Here is a 15,894-nt window from a genome sequence, read left to right on the forward strand (position 1 = left end):
CCGGCGATCCACAGCACTAAGTTGATGTATTCCCTCAGCGACCAGCACAGATCAGCTCTAGGCATGACGAAGCGGATGCTAGACAGCAGTTATTTTTCCTGTGATAGAAAATGACAAAAACTATCATAAAAATAGAAATATAATATTATAGATAATATATAATAATATAAAATAGGTTTGCCTGCCCTTGTCACATTCAGCGTGAACGCAAACATGCACATAACGTTCGCGGTTGTCATGCACGTAAAGTTTGCAGTTGTCATCATTGATAAGCATCATGGCTACAGGCAATAAAAGAAAAGTAGATGCAGAATGTCGCGCTTTTCAAGAAAAATGGACAAACTATTATTTTTTTGTTGAAGTCAAAGGCAAGCCAGTCTGCCTAGTTTCTGGGGATGCGCTTGCATTGATGAAAAAGGCCAATCTCGAGCGTCATTACAGCTCGAAGCATGCTAAACTGAATGAGTTGTGAGGACAAATGCGCTTGGATAAAGTTAACGCTCTTCGGCGGAGTTTGGGTGCCCAACAAGCAGTTTTCACAAGACCACATTCTGACAGAGAGAATGTTATTCATACACCACAAGTTTTGTGGTGAGCGAGGTAATAGCTAAGAAACTGAGACCTCATTCAGAAGGAGAGTTCGTGAAAGAGCGTCTTGTTGCCATTGCGGAGCTGCTAGCGCCAGACAGAGTAAAACTCTTCCAAAGTGTCAGTTTATCTCGAAGAACTGTCGCAGAACTAATTACTGATATGGCGCAAGACATTGAAACAACACTGAATGACACCGCAAAAAAATTCCAGTTTTTCTCTCTGGCCTGCGATGAAACAACAGACAAAACAAATACCGACCAACTAGCATCTTTGTGCGTGGAATTACTGCTGCGTTTGAAACGACTGAGGAATTGCTGTCTTTGCAAGCCATGCATGGCACTACCAAAGGTGAGGATTTGTTTGAGCAAGTTGTTTTGGCAATGAACAAATTTGAATTACAACCACCATAGATTTCATCAAAAGCAGAGGGCTAAACAGCCGCCAGTTCAAAGAGTTGCTGAGTGATCTTGAGTCCGAGTATGGAGATCTGGTTTACCATCGTGAGGTGCGATGGCTGAGTCGTGCAGATATGCTCGCACAGTTTTACAATTTGAGGGAAGAAGTGAAACAATTCATGGAGATTAAGGGAAAACCTGTTGTGGAACTCAGTGATGACAAGTGGCTGTGGGATTTGGCCTTTATGGTGGACATAACCAAGCACCTGTCAGAGCTGAACGTCAAGCTCCAAGGTCCGAACTAGCTTCTCAGCTCTCTGCTTTCAAATGTGAAATAATTTGAGGCGAAATTAAAGCTGTGGCAATTGCAACTGGAAAAGGGTAACACTGTGCATTTTCCTACTCTACAAGAACAAAAGCCTGCTATGACAGCGGAGTATGCTGGTGAGTGTGCAAAACTGCTTCAGGCATTTGGCGAGAGATTTCAGGACATGAAAAGTAAACAAAATGAACTAAAGATATTTGCTACGCCGTTTAATGTGGAACCATCTGAAGTGCCTGACAACCTACAACACGAAATAATTGAGCTGCAAAGCAATGACGAGCTCAAAGCAAAGTACAACAACCTCCCTCTGCTTGAGTTCTATAAACTGTATGTACCTTCTGAGGATTTTCCCATTCTGAGGAGGCATGCACTGAAGTTTGCATCTCTGTTTGGGACGACCTACTGCTGTGAGCAGTTCTTTTCAAAACTGACTCTTGCAAAAACTCGATTCCGCTCAAGACTGACTGACCCAAACTTGGAAAACCAGCTGCGAGTAGCTTCGTCATCACTGCCATCTGACATCAGACGCCTTGCCAAAGAGAAGCAGTTCCAACCATCGCATTAGAGAGGTTAGTGATATATATGTTCAATAATTTAGTATGGCCCTTAAAGGATGTTGCAAAAATGTAAATGGCCCTTGATAGAAAAAAGGTTACCCACCCCTGATTTAGATGCTAAACTCCAGCTTGTTTGTTTTTCAGATCATCGGCGGCGGCGATTCCACAATGAGGAGAGAGCGTGTGCGCATGGTTACCAGGTTGCTTAAAATAAGCAAAAATGTATCAATGTAACAGCGAAGCTCTGATTCGGGGATTAGAACTCTTGATATCTGGCAACCGCACTCATGAAAGCTCACATAGCAGAGGCGTGTAGAGCAGTCCACAATAACATTGTCTCTTTTGACGAAAATAAAGAGGATTTTCGTAAAGTTTTTATCTTTTTGAATACATTTTAGTCTCGTCTTATTTCATCACTGAAATTGCATGTTGATTTCGTCTTAGTTATCGTTTATTGACCTTACCGTCTCGTCTTAGTCATGGGAAAAAAAGCTTGTCAACGAACATTTTTCGTCATAGTCTTCGTTAACGAAATTAATACTACTTAAGTATTTTGATAACATTACAATTGCAACTAAAATATATTTTAAGAGTGTTGGACATACATTTATGTTATACTTATAATAAACTGGGTACAATACTATTCTTTTACTAATAGTGACATTAAAACACATTTCAGGCACAATAAAATTGTATTGTAATAACACTTTGACTGGGATAGAGCTATACGTAGGATTAGTATGGTGAAGACATACTCCAAGTACCTTGAACTTAGGCTTCTATTGTATTTTAGGTAACACTAAAATGTGCTGAAAGTGCAATTGAATTAAACTTAAAGTGTAATTAAAATACACTTCATCCACACTAGGACTTTTATTTAATTGAACATTGAGAGCATTGGAAAAGTATTAATATTTCATTGTAATCTACTTACAATGATTAATACATCAGGATTGAGTATTTGCTTTACATAGACATCTCATTTCATAGAAACCCCCTTTTATACAAACAATTCATAAATGTTGTGGATGTCTGGATTCGAACCTGGGTCTCTCCTGTACAAAGGTACTGCCTTTACCAACTGTGCCACCATGCAGTTGCAGTGCAAGCAAAGTTTCTCTCCCACAAAGACATGCATCGCAAACATAAGATCTAAAAATGTTATGTGTTCTTGGAGTGTAAATAGCTTTCATAATTTCTTTCACCATTTCAAACGTACTACACCTGATAGTTCATGTGCTTAAATGGTCCAAGTATTAATAAAAAAAAAAAAGAAGAAAATCTTGAAATTGCAGTTTTTGTATAACTTCATGTGCTCAATCAGTAGAAAAAAAATTTGAAAAGCCATTTATTATGCAAGTAATGTAGTGTGCAAGTACATTTTATTGTACATGTAAATAAAAAAAGTAACCAAAAAATTATATATTCTACAAATTAAACCTTTCTTTTATTTGCAAATTGCTCTTTGTTGCACTTTCGTCGCAGGCAATTCCGCACATCAGCTAGAGTTGTGTTAGGAAATTCTGCCATAGCATCTATAAGCAAAAACAAAATGCTTTAGTTCATTCGCAATTTTTAGTTCACACACAAACAATATTGGTTTGCACCAAAAGAAAGTCACATGTAAAACGAAAATGATTAACACACCCTGAGGATAACATTTAAATATACTTAAATCTTAGCAATTTCCAAGAATAGTGGAAGAGCTTTAGGGTGCTTTCACACTTGGTTCGCTTGCCTGGTCCGAACCCGAGTTCGATTGCTCCCTGCTCCCCCCTCCCCTCGCTGGACTGCGTTCATATTATTTATTTGGATCCGAACCGTGGTTCGTTTGCGTCATCAAGCCAGCAGCTGTTTACCCCGTTGCTTAGTAACGACGGCGCAGGAGGTGGTGGTCAATGCACAACATTGCTTTCTGCACTTTTATATACGTCTGTCTTACGAATGTACTGCAAATGCTCTAAAGAACGCTGAAGGTGAACAGAAATGAGATATACAGCTCTCTGTTTGCAGCACGTCAGTCCCGCTTGTCAGGAAAGTGAGTGAAACAAACAGATTTTTATCAAATAATATGTCATTAATAGCGGTTCACTTCAGTGATTTGGTATGATTGCGTTCACATCAGCAGGGAACCGTATCGGAGTTCACTTGAACCGTACCCCAGACCACCCTTTTTAAGCGGACTCGGGTACGGTTCTCGGGTGCGCACCTGAGTTCGGAAGACAGCGTTCACATCATCCAAACGAACCGAACTCTGACGTTAGTCGAACCCGGGTGCGCACCAAAAGTGCTAGTGTGAAAGCACCCTTAATCAAAGTCAACAGAATATGCCTCAATACACATTATAGATGTTACAAGCAACTATGTTGGTACTTCAGCAATCAAACCAATATGACATCTTTACCTGTTATGGCATGCGCCTTTTCCTTATCAAGTTGCTTTTTTGGTGGGTCACCTGGCCGAGACTTTCCTGTAAGAGTGGATTCTTGTAGAGTTTCCTTTGAGAATACTAAAATGGCAAGCTCCTGAGCAAAGATGCTCATTCTTGCTCTGTTGAGCCTCTGGTAGGCTTTTTTGGGACCAAAACATTACTATGAGCTAGAGGAACCTAAAAAAGGGACCAAAAAAAAAAAAAACTATCAGCAAACAATGTGTGGCACAAACATGACTTACATTCTTCTATGGAGTCATGAGACATTAGGGAAAGGCTTAGTTCTGGCTGTCAGGCAGCAAAAAATAAACTAAAATAAAGATATTTAAGAACTCGAGAGACAAATGCTGTGATGAGGTTCCAGGGGTGGAAGAAACTGATGTTCTTCTGTGGAAAGTTTCACAGCCACCGAGAATAAGTTCTGTAACCTTCAAAGACCTCACCAATGCTGGCAACTCTACTTGAATTTGATGGAAAAAAGATAATTAATGACAAAGACAAAAAATATATCAGAAGACAAGCAACTTCTCATGGATAGCCTGCCTACCGGTAAGAGCTGCAATGACTGCACTCAAGTTGCACCATCGCAGTGTTCAGTACTGGACTTACTCTGTGGCTTTTACCCTCTCCCTTTTTCTGAAGTAACTGGAATTTATAAGACAAGGACACTATCAGATCTGAGTAATTAACAAACTGATAAGACAAGGATAATTGTACGATCTAACTGTAATATTTGCATAACAACCATAAAACACATTGAGGCAAATGTGAAAATTTTAGTTTAAAGAACTTTTTAAATCAAGCAACTTACACTGTCATCTTGTGGATTTGACAAGGGATCTTGTCACTGGGAAGCCATGGTCTGCCATCCAGAATATACAGGAAAGGAGAGCCTCTTCCTCTCCAGGTGTTAGGGCCGAATTAGGATGAGGGTTGTGGACATTTATTGTTTTATAGTCCTGTAGAGTGGTGTGGCGAATGCCACATTTTTTTTTGCTGTTGCCCTTAAACTTGCTCCTGCCTTTATTTCCTCAACTGCCTCCTTTAACTTCTCCTTTGAGTACTGTTTTTCTTTCCTGACATCTTTCTTTTGCTTTACTGACTTTCCTTTGAAATATATGTTAATCATGTAAGCCATGGTCTGCCATCCAGAATATACAGGAAAGGAGAGCCTCTTCCTCTCCAGGTGTTAGGGCCGAATTAGGATGAGGGTTGTGGATATTTATTGTTTTATAGTCCTGTAGAGTGGTGTGGCGAATGCCACATTTTTTTTTTGCTGTTGCCCTTAAACTTGCTCCTGCCTTTATTTCCTCAACTGCCTCCTTTAACTTCTCCTTTGAGTACTGTTTTTCTTTCCTGACATCTTTCTTTTGCTTTACTGACTTTCCTTTGAAATATATGTTAATCATGTAACGTTAAGTTAACCTTAACTTCAAATGATTGTTTATAAAATTGTTTATATTCATAAAGTTTTGTAATTATATAAGTTAACTTGCTGTCTGAAATCTTATTAAATAACTGAAATGTCTGAATAAGTTAATGTTAAGTTAGATAACTTCATGAAAATTTGGCAATGAAATAACACAATTGAGTTTTAGTTCGTTTAATTTGTTAAAGCTTGACAATTAAAAATGTTAAAACATTAAATTAATGTAAGTTAACGCTAACTTAATTGATCCTTTATGAATATAAGCATCATCACTGCTCGCAGGATGATGGGCAAACAGCTTCTTCTGTCTGTCTCAGTCAAGTGGTCATCGCCCACAATTAACGTTTAAATATTCCCATTTCAAAGCATTTATTCAACAAAAGGTAATTTATTTAGCAATTTGTGATAACATAATATTCATTTCATAAAGACTGTAACACTGTGAGAAGTATAAATTAAATAGAAATGTAGGCTACATTTTCGCTGCTCTAGTTGTCTCCCGTTTAACTTGACCATCTGTGTTCAGATCAGCTTTTCTCCTGACAAAATCAGTGTAATGGCAATACTTCCATCCCCTGAATCTAAGCTTTTCCATATTCCAATCTTTCCAGATGCACCGCTGACTTCATGTGTCTGTGCAAGTCGTGAAAATTATGAAAATAAATCTAGGAATTATTGGATTTCAAATCATTAGGGGTTGAGGCATCAAAAGTAACTGAGTCACTAGCTGTTTTATGGATGGTAACTGTAATATTATTACTGAAATCTTATTAGTAATTAGTTACACTACTAGTTACTGGAAAAAGTAATATTATTACAGTAACTAGTTACTGCCCAACACTGATCGCGGAGCAAAGAGGAAACTGACAATCCGAACCTTCTGGTAAGAAACATGGTCTCAGCTTTCAAATTTTGTCATTTAAGAAATTCAAACAATAAATACCATTTCGTGGCTCTTTAATTGTGTCGTGACATATTGCTGTATTGCCTCAGTTCAAGCGGCACGTGAACCGCTCGTCTTTTCATATTTACTTAAAGTGCAACATGAACAGATCGTATTTTATTTCAACCGTGGAAAGACGTCAATATACACAACATTTCAACTTTAAGTCCACCGAATTTAAGTTAATCTACTCTCCTATCTGATTTGTTTGTCGGACAAAATGGCAGATTCGGCGTTATGATTGGTCAGATCGCCTGTCAACCAAGCTCTACTTGCGTGCTCTCGCGCACATAGAGCTGCGTCTGAGAGTGCACAACTGCAGAATGAAGTTGTGTTGCGCCTTATTGTGTCAAAACGCCCGTCTTGATGAGTATTCACGTAAACAGTCGATTTATACTAAACATTGTCGGTATATAGGCTATTAAGTGAATGTAAACAGTTGAGAAACAAAACTTGTGTAACAGTATATGTTAGATCCGTGCATGAGGTCTTAAAGAAACAGCAGCCTAAATAAACCTGCTGCTGTCTGTCATTTATTTATTTACCTTTATTTAACCAGGAAAGAAAACTTGCTGAGATTAAAATCTCTTTTGCAGGAGTGTCCTGGCCAAGGTAGCCCAAATTTACAAATACATAACAAACAGTAACATACAATACACAATAAAATACTATGGGGAAAAAAAAAACACTCGCAAAAGATACAGTCATTAGAAACATTTGCAGATCACCAAGTCTTTCTCCAAACCACGCAAAAGTGTTTTAAAATATCTAAAAAGCACCCATTGATTTAACCTTAAATTAATTTGAAGAAAATTCCAGTCCGAAGCGGCAGCATATTTAAAAGCCATAGTACCTAGTTTAGTTCTAACAGAAGGTACATTGAGATTATAATACATTTGTGAACGCAGTGAATAATTACCAACTGTTTTTTGTTGAATCAAACAACAGAGATACTGTGGTAAAAACCCAAAATTGCCTTATATATATCATTAGGTACCAATGCATTTTCCTTCGAACAGCAAGAGTGGACCAACCAACTCTACTGTATAATGTACAATGATGTGTTAAATTTTTACAATCAGTGATAAACCTTAAGGCACCATGATACACGGCATCTAAAGAGGAAAGAAGATAAGACGGTGTATGTTGTGCACTACATCCCCATAATCAAGAATTGGTAAGAACATCACAGACACAAGTTTCTTCCTTGCATTAAATGAAAAACAAGACTTATTTCTAAAATAAAACCCTATCTTCTTCCTTAATTTTTTGTCTCAAATAATTAATATGTGAGCCAAAATTTAATGTGTTATCGATTATAATGCCAGATATTTATACTCGGACACTAAAGTAATCAAATTTCCTTGCAATGTCTGGAGGGCAATCAAACTGTCTGACATTGATGTAGAATTTGATAACATCAATTTTGTTTTCTCAACATTTAAGACCAACTTTAGAGTATAAAACCTTGCGTGAATAATATCAAAGACGGTCTGCAAATCACTCAGGGCTTCTTGTTTTGTACAGAACAATAAATAACTATCGTCTGCATAAAAATGAAAACTTGCTTTGTCAATGTTAACATCAAGACAACTTATGTATATAGTAAATAATAATGGCCTCAATACAGAACCTGGGGGAACACCCTTAACCACACCCAATAAATCTGATTTGCAGCCTTCAACCTTCACACATTGTGTTCTTCCTTTTAAATGAGCATTAAACCACAAAACTGCATTATCTGATAAACCAACACATTTCAGTCTGTTTAACAGAATCTCATGGTCCACTGTGTCAAAAGCTTTAGTCAAATCAATGAAAAGACATGCACAGTGGCGTTTTTCATCTAGGGACTCCAATAAATCATTAAAGACTTTCAAAACAGCTGTAGTAGTGCTATGCCTTTTACGAAATCCTGACAGAGTTTTGTTCCAACACACATACCATGTCGTTTTCAAATAAACCTGAAGGACTTGATTAGTTCAATCAGATGTGTTTAATTAGAGTTGAATCTAAACTCTGCAGGTCTCAGGCCCTCCAGGAATTGAGTTTGACACCCCTAATCTACTCTCATTCTCTGCAGGGCTCCGGCCCTCCAGGAATTGAGTTTGACACCCCTAATCTACTCTCATTTGGCGTTTTGAACCATTTGAACCCTGATGTTTTAGAAAATCTTTTCGCAGTTTATTTATTTCATTGTTAAAGGCCATTTGCACAATTTCAATCATCATGCAGTAACACATTGAATCAACCCTGAATCAATGTTAATGCATCAACCAAATTATTACTGAATCAATGTTGAAATTTAACATCGAGTTTTCATCAGGTTTGCACCCTGAAATGTTATTTTCAATGATGAAAAATAGATCAAGATGGTCATAAAAATTCAACATTTCTTCAACTTAAATTAAACCACTTATTTAACATTGAATCAACATAGAAACATGATCAAATCAAATCTTGATTTTTTTTTTCTCTTTTCAATCAGAGAACATGCAGGACTGCAATTAATATGGTTTTGAACCCAAAAGTCACTCAAAGTAAACAACATCCTTCAGTTTACATGCAAATATTTATTTTTGCCCCCCCCCCCAAAAAAAATCCTTACCCCTTTCTCAAATCGACGGTAAATTTTTGTTTAAATTGATAGTTTAGTTGTCCTATAAAGATTGCCAAAGTAAAACATAAATCACAATACTTATAGGTATTAAGCAGTGACATTGTCAGGCTTTTTATTTACAAAAACGTGAAAAGCGCTATACAAATAAACTTGAATTGAATTGAATTATTCCAGGCTTGGATGTGTCAATAACACTGATTTTGATGTTATTTAATTTTATCTGTTATTATTTATATTACCCTCAAAAGTTTTAACCTATATTGCTTTAGAAAAAAAAAAGAAGAAAAAAATCACTTTGTACAAGAACCAGATTTATTTTTCATGTTGTTAAGTGTGAGAGAGTCAGAGTTCATTCAAGAGATGCAGAATATGTGTGGGCTATGCAGATATGCTTGCCACACTTGTCTAAAAGCATGCATGTCTAAAAAGTGCCTCCGTCTAAATCTTATCAAATTAATATGTCTTCTCCATGCTATTTTCTGTAATTATTTTAGTGTGGGAGCGGGACTTTTATTTTGGAGTGGGGCTATGACGTCATAAGGCTGCGCCGCGCTCCGCATCTGTTGTGGTTCGGCAGAAGAAAGGTTTGTGTTTTAATCATTTAAAGCCTAAAGCCTAAAGCAATACAATCCAAACGAGTCTACCTAACGCCACGTTTTAGGACACGCCCAGGAGCACACAGTGTAAACACACGCTAATCACCACAGAAAAAGACGACCGTTTACCGTTAATATATTTTTGAAAACCATCTTACATTCTCTTGAAATAAAACTGACTAATATGTAAATTCTTTAAATAAATAAATCGCTCTGTGGTTTGTCTGAGAGGCTGCAAATATTCATTATTCAGTCTGCTTCACTACAGTGGTACTGAGATAGGCTAACTGCTAAAACACGTTGGTTAGAGAAGCAAAACCATGGCTATTTTTATTTTAAAGGGGAGAATACATAGCTAGATCTCAAACAGTGGATCATTTATCGTCGTATTGCCCAGTAAAACTGCTCAGTGGAAAGAATTAAGCCATTATACAGCTTACTAGAAGCTGCTTTGAAACTATGTGTATTGTGGATGCTATATAAATACACTGACTTGAATGAACCAAGTTGAAGATTATAACTATTAGAGATGCCGAACAAGGACGCAAGCGATCAAATAAATGAATGAATGAAACTTAATCCGTGCAGACAAGTGGCTGGGTATCAACAGCTGCCACAAGATAATGTTTCCATATATGATTTTCTTCTATTTGTAGTGTGAGGGCTTACAGTTTAATGTAAACCACTGTATATAATAAATCTACAGAGATCAATTTAGACATCTTATTTGACTTGTTTGCCATACCGAGTTTGTTTAATTTTCATCCGAGTGAATTTATTAGACATTTTATATTATTTTATGTTTATATTATTCAAGATCGCGTTGAAATGATTAACGCTTACTGTATCAACATAGCATTCATCAAGAGCAGAGGTATTTCATGCAGACACTGAGAAGGGCTATGGCAGTGTTTCTCAACCCTGGTCCATTTTGTGTGTCTCCCTAATCAAACACACCTGATTCAACTCATTAGCTCATTAAAAAAAACTCCAGGACCTGAAATAGGTGTGTCAGATTAGGGAGACACACAAAATGTGCAGTGCTGGGGGGCGCCCAGGACCAGGGTTGAGAAACACTAGGCTATGGTATATCCCTCATCAATGTCTGCAGGTAATACCTCTGCTTTTTCAGCTTTCTAATGCTTAAAAAAGCAGGTTTTTCACACCAGCCAATGGCAAATGATGTAAAGTGAGCCTTAACCACTCCAGTGCGATCTTAAGTAGAATAATATAAACATTGAATAATATCAAAGTCTATATTCACTATATTATCCAGTCTCCGCTGTGGCTCCTGTGACCTACATTCCCAGAATGCATTGCCGCTGTGACGACACATTCCCATTCTGTATATCGTGAATTATATGAATTCAGTAGTGATGGAGAAACTGAGCTTTTTGAAAGTCAGTTGAACCAAATGTTTCACAAAATGATTAATTAATTCAAATTGCTCAAATCACCGCATGCTGGCATCATCTGCCGGCCAAAACAAGTAGGCCTGTTTGAGATGAGCAAAATCTGAGATGCATGCCGGTTAGAAATGAATAATTGTCGGATCCAAAACAGCAATTAAAAGGCGCTGTGAACGACACTGAAAATACAACTTAAGTGTTCCCACAACATTCAGTGAATGAGGTCACTAAACGGCGATGACACCATTATAAGAGCATCGTTCACAAGTTTCTGCATTAAACTAACTAGGGCACAGCTTCAAACCCTGGGTCAAAAATGGGTTGCCAGGATGATTTTAGGAAAATGTGTATCTAAGATACATTAAAAATAACAAAATTAGTTTTCATAAAAATAAAACTCAATCATAGTAGGCCTATAGGTATAAATATGCGAAACATATCTGACTTAAGTAACAGTTTTAATTAAATGCGCATCCTTGCTTTATTTTCTAAAATCACAAATGTTCTGTTGTTATTTTGAGTGTACAAAAATAACAGTAAACACTTTGTGCTTTCGAATGATGTCTTAAAGATGACATATCATGAAAATCTGATTTTTCCAGGTTTTAAGTGCTATAATCAGGTCCTTGGTGCAGACACATTCTGGGGACACCAGAGATTTATATTACATATTGTAAAAACGGGCACAATATGTCACCTTTAATCTTATCTGTATGACCAAAAATTATGTTCATTATCAAAATAAAATACAGTCAACCAAAAAAAGGTTACACTGGTCAATTTAAATAGTCCGTGGTATAACTGGTCCACTTTGTATGCCAAGCACATTTTTGCTCATGTGAATATTATATTTCTGTCGATATACGAACGCGCGTGAAGTACAAAGCGTCTACATTATAAATAATAGTTTCATTCAAATACATCGCGAATATGGAAACATTAGGATTTGTGCCGAATGAGAGGTACGTGAGCCCAAATAACGCCTGGTACTTGTCAGACTCTGTTCCATGTTTTGTCTGTGTCTTCCTCCCCAGGTGTTCCTTTCCCATGTTTAAGTTGTCCCAGGTGTTCCCCATGATGGTTCATGGATCCCAGGTGTGTCTCGTCATCCCCTCCTCCTGTGTGTGTTCCATTCTTGATCTGTTCTGCATACCGTTACATATAAAAGATTTGTTTTGGAGTGAGGGGAACTAGGCTATGATTATAGTGTTTATAATGTTTATACATTATAATATTTCACTTTATTTGGTATTATTTCTGGTATTATTACACTCTCTCCAAACGTTCTGCTGCTCACAAAACAATAAGCAGTAAGGACCAATCAATGAGAGCGAGTTTGAACTTAAGAAAGCTGACTGGTCACGGTCAAAAATATGTTGAGGACCAATACATAACCTCCAAATACATAAACCTGCGCTCGCTCTCGTATGCACGCAGGCACTGTCACGATCTAAAGCCGGATCCTTAAAGGGGTCCTATTATGCTCTTTTACAAAGTCTTGATTTTGTTTTGGGGGTGTACTAGAACATGCAACAGCGTTTCAGGCGGTCGCACACCGGACGAGAAGCGCAGCGTCACGCCACGTCTTTAAAATTCGAACACATTATTTTCTATGAGTGTAGGCACACCAGTGGCGCCAAGCTACGTCCGGTTGTACTTGTGGTAAGAATTGTTCTAGGCGTGGCGCTGCGCTTCTCGTCCAGTGTGCGACCGCTGAAATCTTGAGGCTACAGCACAGCAGCTCTTCTTCTTGGTTTTCTCTGATGCACTAACTCTGCAGCAGCTCTTCTTCGTCGTCTCGTCTCTTGAATGATATTCTAATGGGCCACTTTGTGATATCACAAAACCTGGAAACCAACGCTGTAGTCCAAACGAGCCGTTCGTTGAAGTTCTTGAAAAGGGATTTTTTAAAAACAAAGTATCTCCCTTTGGAGTGGACTTTGAGATTAAAGTGGACTTTGAGATTTGTAACTTTGTAGATCTTTTTTATGCCCAAACATACACACTACACACTGACTAAAATTAAAAAAGTGAAAAAGCATAATAGGACCCCTTTAAAAACAACAAATTAACGGAACGCAAAAATCCAAAATCTGACATTTTCCGGAACACGGTCCTGCAGGATCCGGCTCAGATTAAGCACTGGATGTCATGCCGACATATGCCAAAAAACTCTTGCCACGGATTGCGCAGCTGAGCGCAGTTGCTCTCCACCGACTGCGCTGATCAAGACTCAGCTTGATGCTTATTGGTTTAAACAATCGTGATGTATTGTTCTGTTTTAAAATGTTTGATTTTATACTCCTGATATCATGTTTTTATGTGTATAAATTATGTGTGAATATTAATGATGGAAAAATTAAGCTTTTGCGAAGCACCGAGGCTTTCCCCTCAACTGTATCGTAAAAAGGTTCATTACTCGAAGTTTTTCAACACTGTGCACACTAACGACATCTTGTGGTCAAAGGTGAAAAAAGCTGCCTTTGCGTCCCATACGACCCAGCCATTTTTGGACTGTTTCAGATAATAAATCAGTTTGTGCTATGAAAACCCGTATAAAGGAAAGAAAATATAAAGTCTATAAGTCTTTTACATGTCAGTCATTGTATTACACAATATATGAATAAATGAGTCTGTGAATAAATTTGTGGCAAGGCTGTTGGTATATATGATCAAAATGAAAGAAGATTATCACTGAATGGTCAGTTGAAGTGTCTGTGAACTGAGAATTAATACAAAACGAGCATGCACAAAACTACACATGCAAATATTTATTCGTATTATTATTTACTCGTATCAAAGAATGAATGCAAAGGGGCGGTCACACTGCCCTTTTTCGCTCCATTGACTTCCATTCATAATTTGTGTTGAATTTCATATCATTTTCATATGATGTCATATCACGACCGTTGCAATGTACGAGACAATTTCGCATGCTCAAAGTCTAGTGTGACTGCAGCGAGATGCGAAACTTTTCACACAAGCTTGCGTTTCCGGTCTGATGCATTCGCATGCGTATGAATGGAAGTCAATGGAGTGAAAAGTGCAGTGTGACCATCCCTTAATGTATAGAGGGTATGCATTGACATCCCTTTCCCTCCTTGGCTGCACTGAGTGGCAAAATAGCCTGCTGCATGAATGGATTTAATAGGGAAAACGCAAGTAAAACAAATGATTATCAGTTTAAGTTAAAGGCAGATATTTAGACAGACATGACATGATAGTGTTTCTTACAAGTTACCAAAGAACAAGTGATCCATAGATGTTGACCTGTGGCCAGGAATCGTGTTTAATGACATTTATATGTGCCTGATTTTGACGCCGGGAAATACATAAAGCAAATTTGCCTGTGAACGCTTTATACAATACGGGTAGGTCTAAATCTGGGTGATCACTTGTATCATGTATCATCATATTGTCCAGCCCTAAAACTAGGATGTTTTTTAAATAAACATTGACAAAAACTGTAAAATGATGCAGAATATAAGGGTGTTTTCACACTTGGTCCTTTTCTGGGGTCTGAGCACGGTTCGCGTGATTTTTGGCCCATATCGGAACACTCCAAACGATCTCGGACTAGGGTTGCAAAAGGTGGAAAACTTCCAGTAAATTTCGGAAATATTCCAGAAATTTGGGAAACTTTCCAGGATTTTTTTTTTTTTTGAATATTCTAGGGATTTTTGGAAAGTTTCCGTAATTTTCCACCCCTTTGCAACCCTATCTCAGACCCCTCAGAAGCTAACCGAACCGAGACTATATCGGGAGAAAATTAATCTTGAATCAAAATTCAACATATTGACAAAATGATAACTGCAAATCCATGCTTTGCTGACTGGAGTCTGACTGTGTGAATTGCAGCGATCCATTTGCTTCTGTTTTCTGTAGTTTTCGGCAGCTTGTAAAAATAGACCTTAGATTTCTTGTCAAATCTATTTGTCCAGTCAATAGCAAAGCTCTTTCCCATTTTAGATGCGTTTTGTGTGTTTTTTGTGGCATTCACGCTAAAAACCAATGCTGCCACTCAGTTTTTTGCCACTCAGTGACTCCGGTTGACAGTGACGTCACGTGCACACCCTCTATATGCAACGAGAACAAACCGTAAGATGAATAACAGCTTTTACTAACAGACGATAAATATTTATTTGTGTTATAAAGCATAACTAAATTTATGTTCTGTTATTAATTTGTAGTGCTAGTTTTGAGTGTTTTTTTTAAAGTCCATTAACTCTCACTGACTCCCTTACTAGTGCGTTGAGTACTGAACTAGAGCTGATTGAGACGCACCCAGAGATTTAGTTCGGACTAGTATTTTATTTCTATAATTATTCTCATCTACAGATGGCGTTTATTAAAGAGGAGAGTGAAGATGTGAAGATCGAAGAAGCGTTCAGAGTCAAACATGAAGATACTGAGGAACTAACAGGTTGGTTTCATTCTCAAAGCTGAACTCACGCATTTGATCCGTATTCAAATGTTCAGCTCTACAGACATGAATGATATTTCTGAAGAATCACTAGGAGTAATTTTGAATTCTGTTCTTACAGCATAAAATGTTGACGGAAATTGTCTTTCTATGGTCACCACTGCAGAATATGGAG

General features: G+C 37.7%; 1 protein-coding gene and 1 long non-coding RNA gene across 2 annotated transcripts in view; one reads left to right on the forward strand and one right to left on the reverse strand.

The window, feature by feature from the left end:
- LOC107654335 (uncharacterized) overlaps positions 1-14,951 on the reverse strand; it is a 20,237-nt gene extending 5,286 nt beyond the window's left edge. Inside the window, exons 1-2 of the long non-coding RNA XR_001630323.1 lie at positions 14,864-14,951; positions 6,161-6,167 (exon numbers count right to left, since the gene is read on the reverse strand). This is a non-coding gene — a long non-coding RNA (uncharacterized LOC107654335). The remainder of the gene's footprint in view (positions 1-6,160; positions 6,168-14,863) is intronic.
- A 759-nt stretch (positions 14,952-15,710) lies between these two features.
- Positions 15,711-15,894, forward strand: part of LOC107654343 (gastrula zinc finger protein XlCGF8.2DB-like) — a 12,369-nt gene continuing 12,185 nt past the window's right edge. The window contains exon 1 of the mRNA XM_016441383.1: positions 15,711-15,719. The gene's annotated coding sequence lies outside the window, so the exon portion shown is untranslated. The remainder of the gene's footprint in view (positions 15,720-15,894) is intronic.

The sequence above is a fragment of the Sinocyclocheilus anshuiensis genome, unplaced genomic scaffold (assembly GCF_001515605.1).
Source record: "Sinocyclocheilus anshuiensis isolate Anshui unplaced genomic scaffold, SAMN03320099.WGS_v1.1 scaffold2853, whole genome shotgun sequence".
NCBI lineage: Eukaryota > Metazoa > Chordata > Actinopteri > Cypriniformes > Cyprinidae > Sinocyclocheilus > Sinocyclocheilus anshuiensis.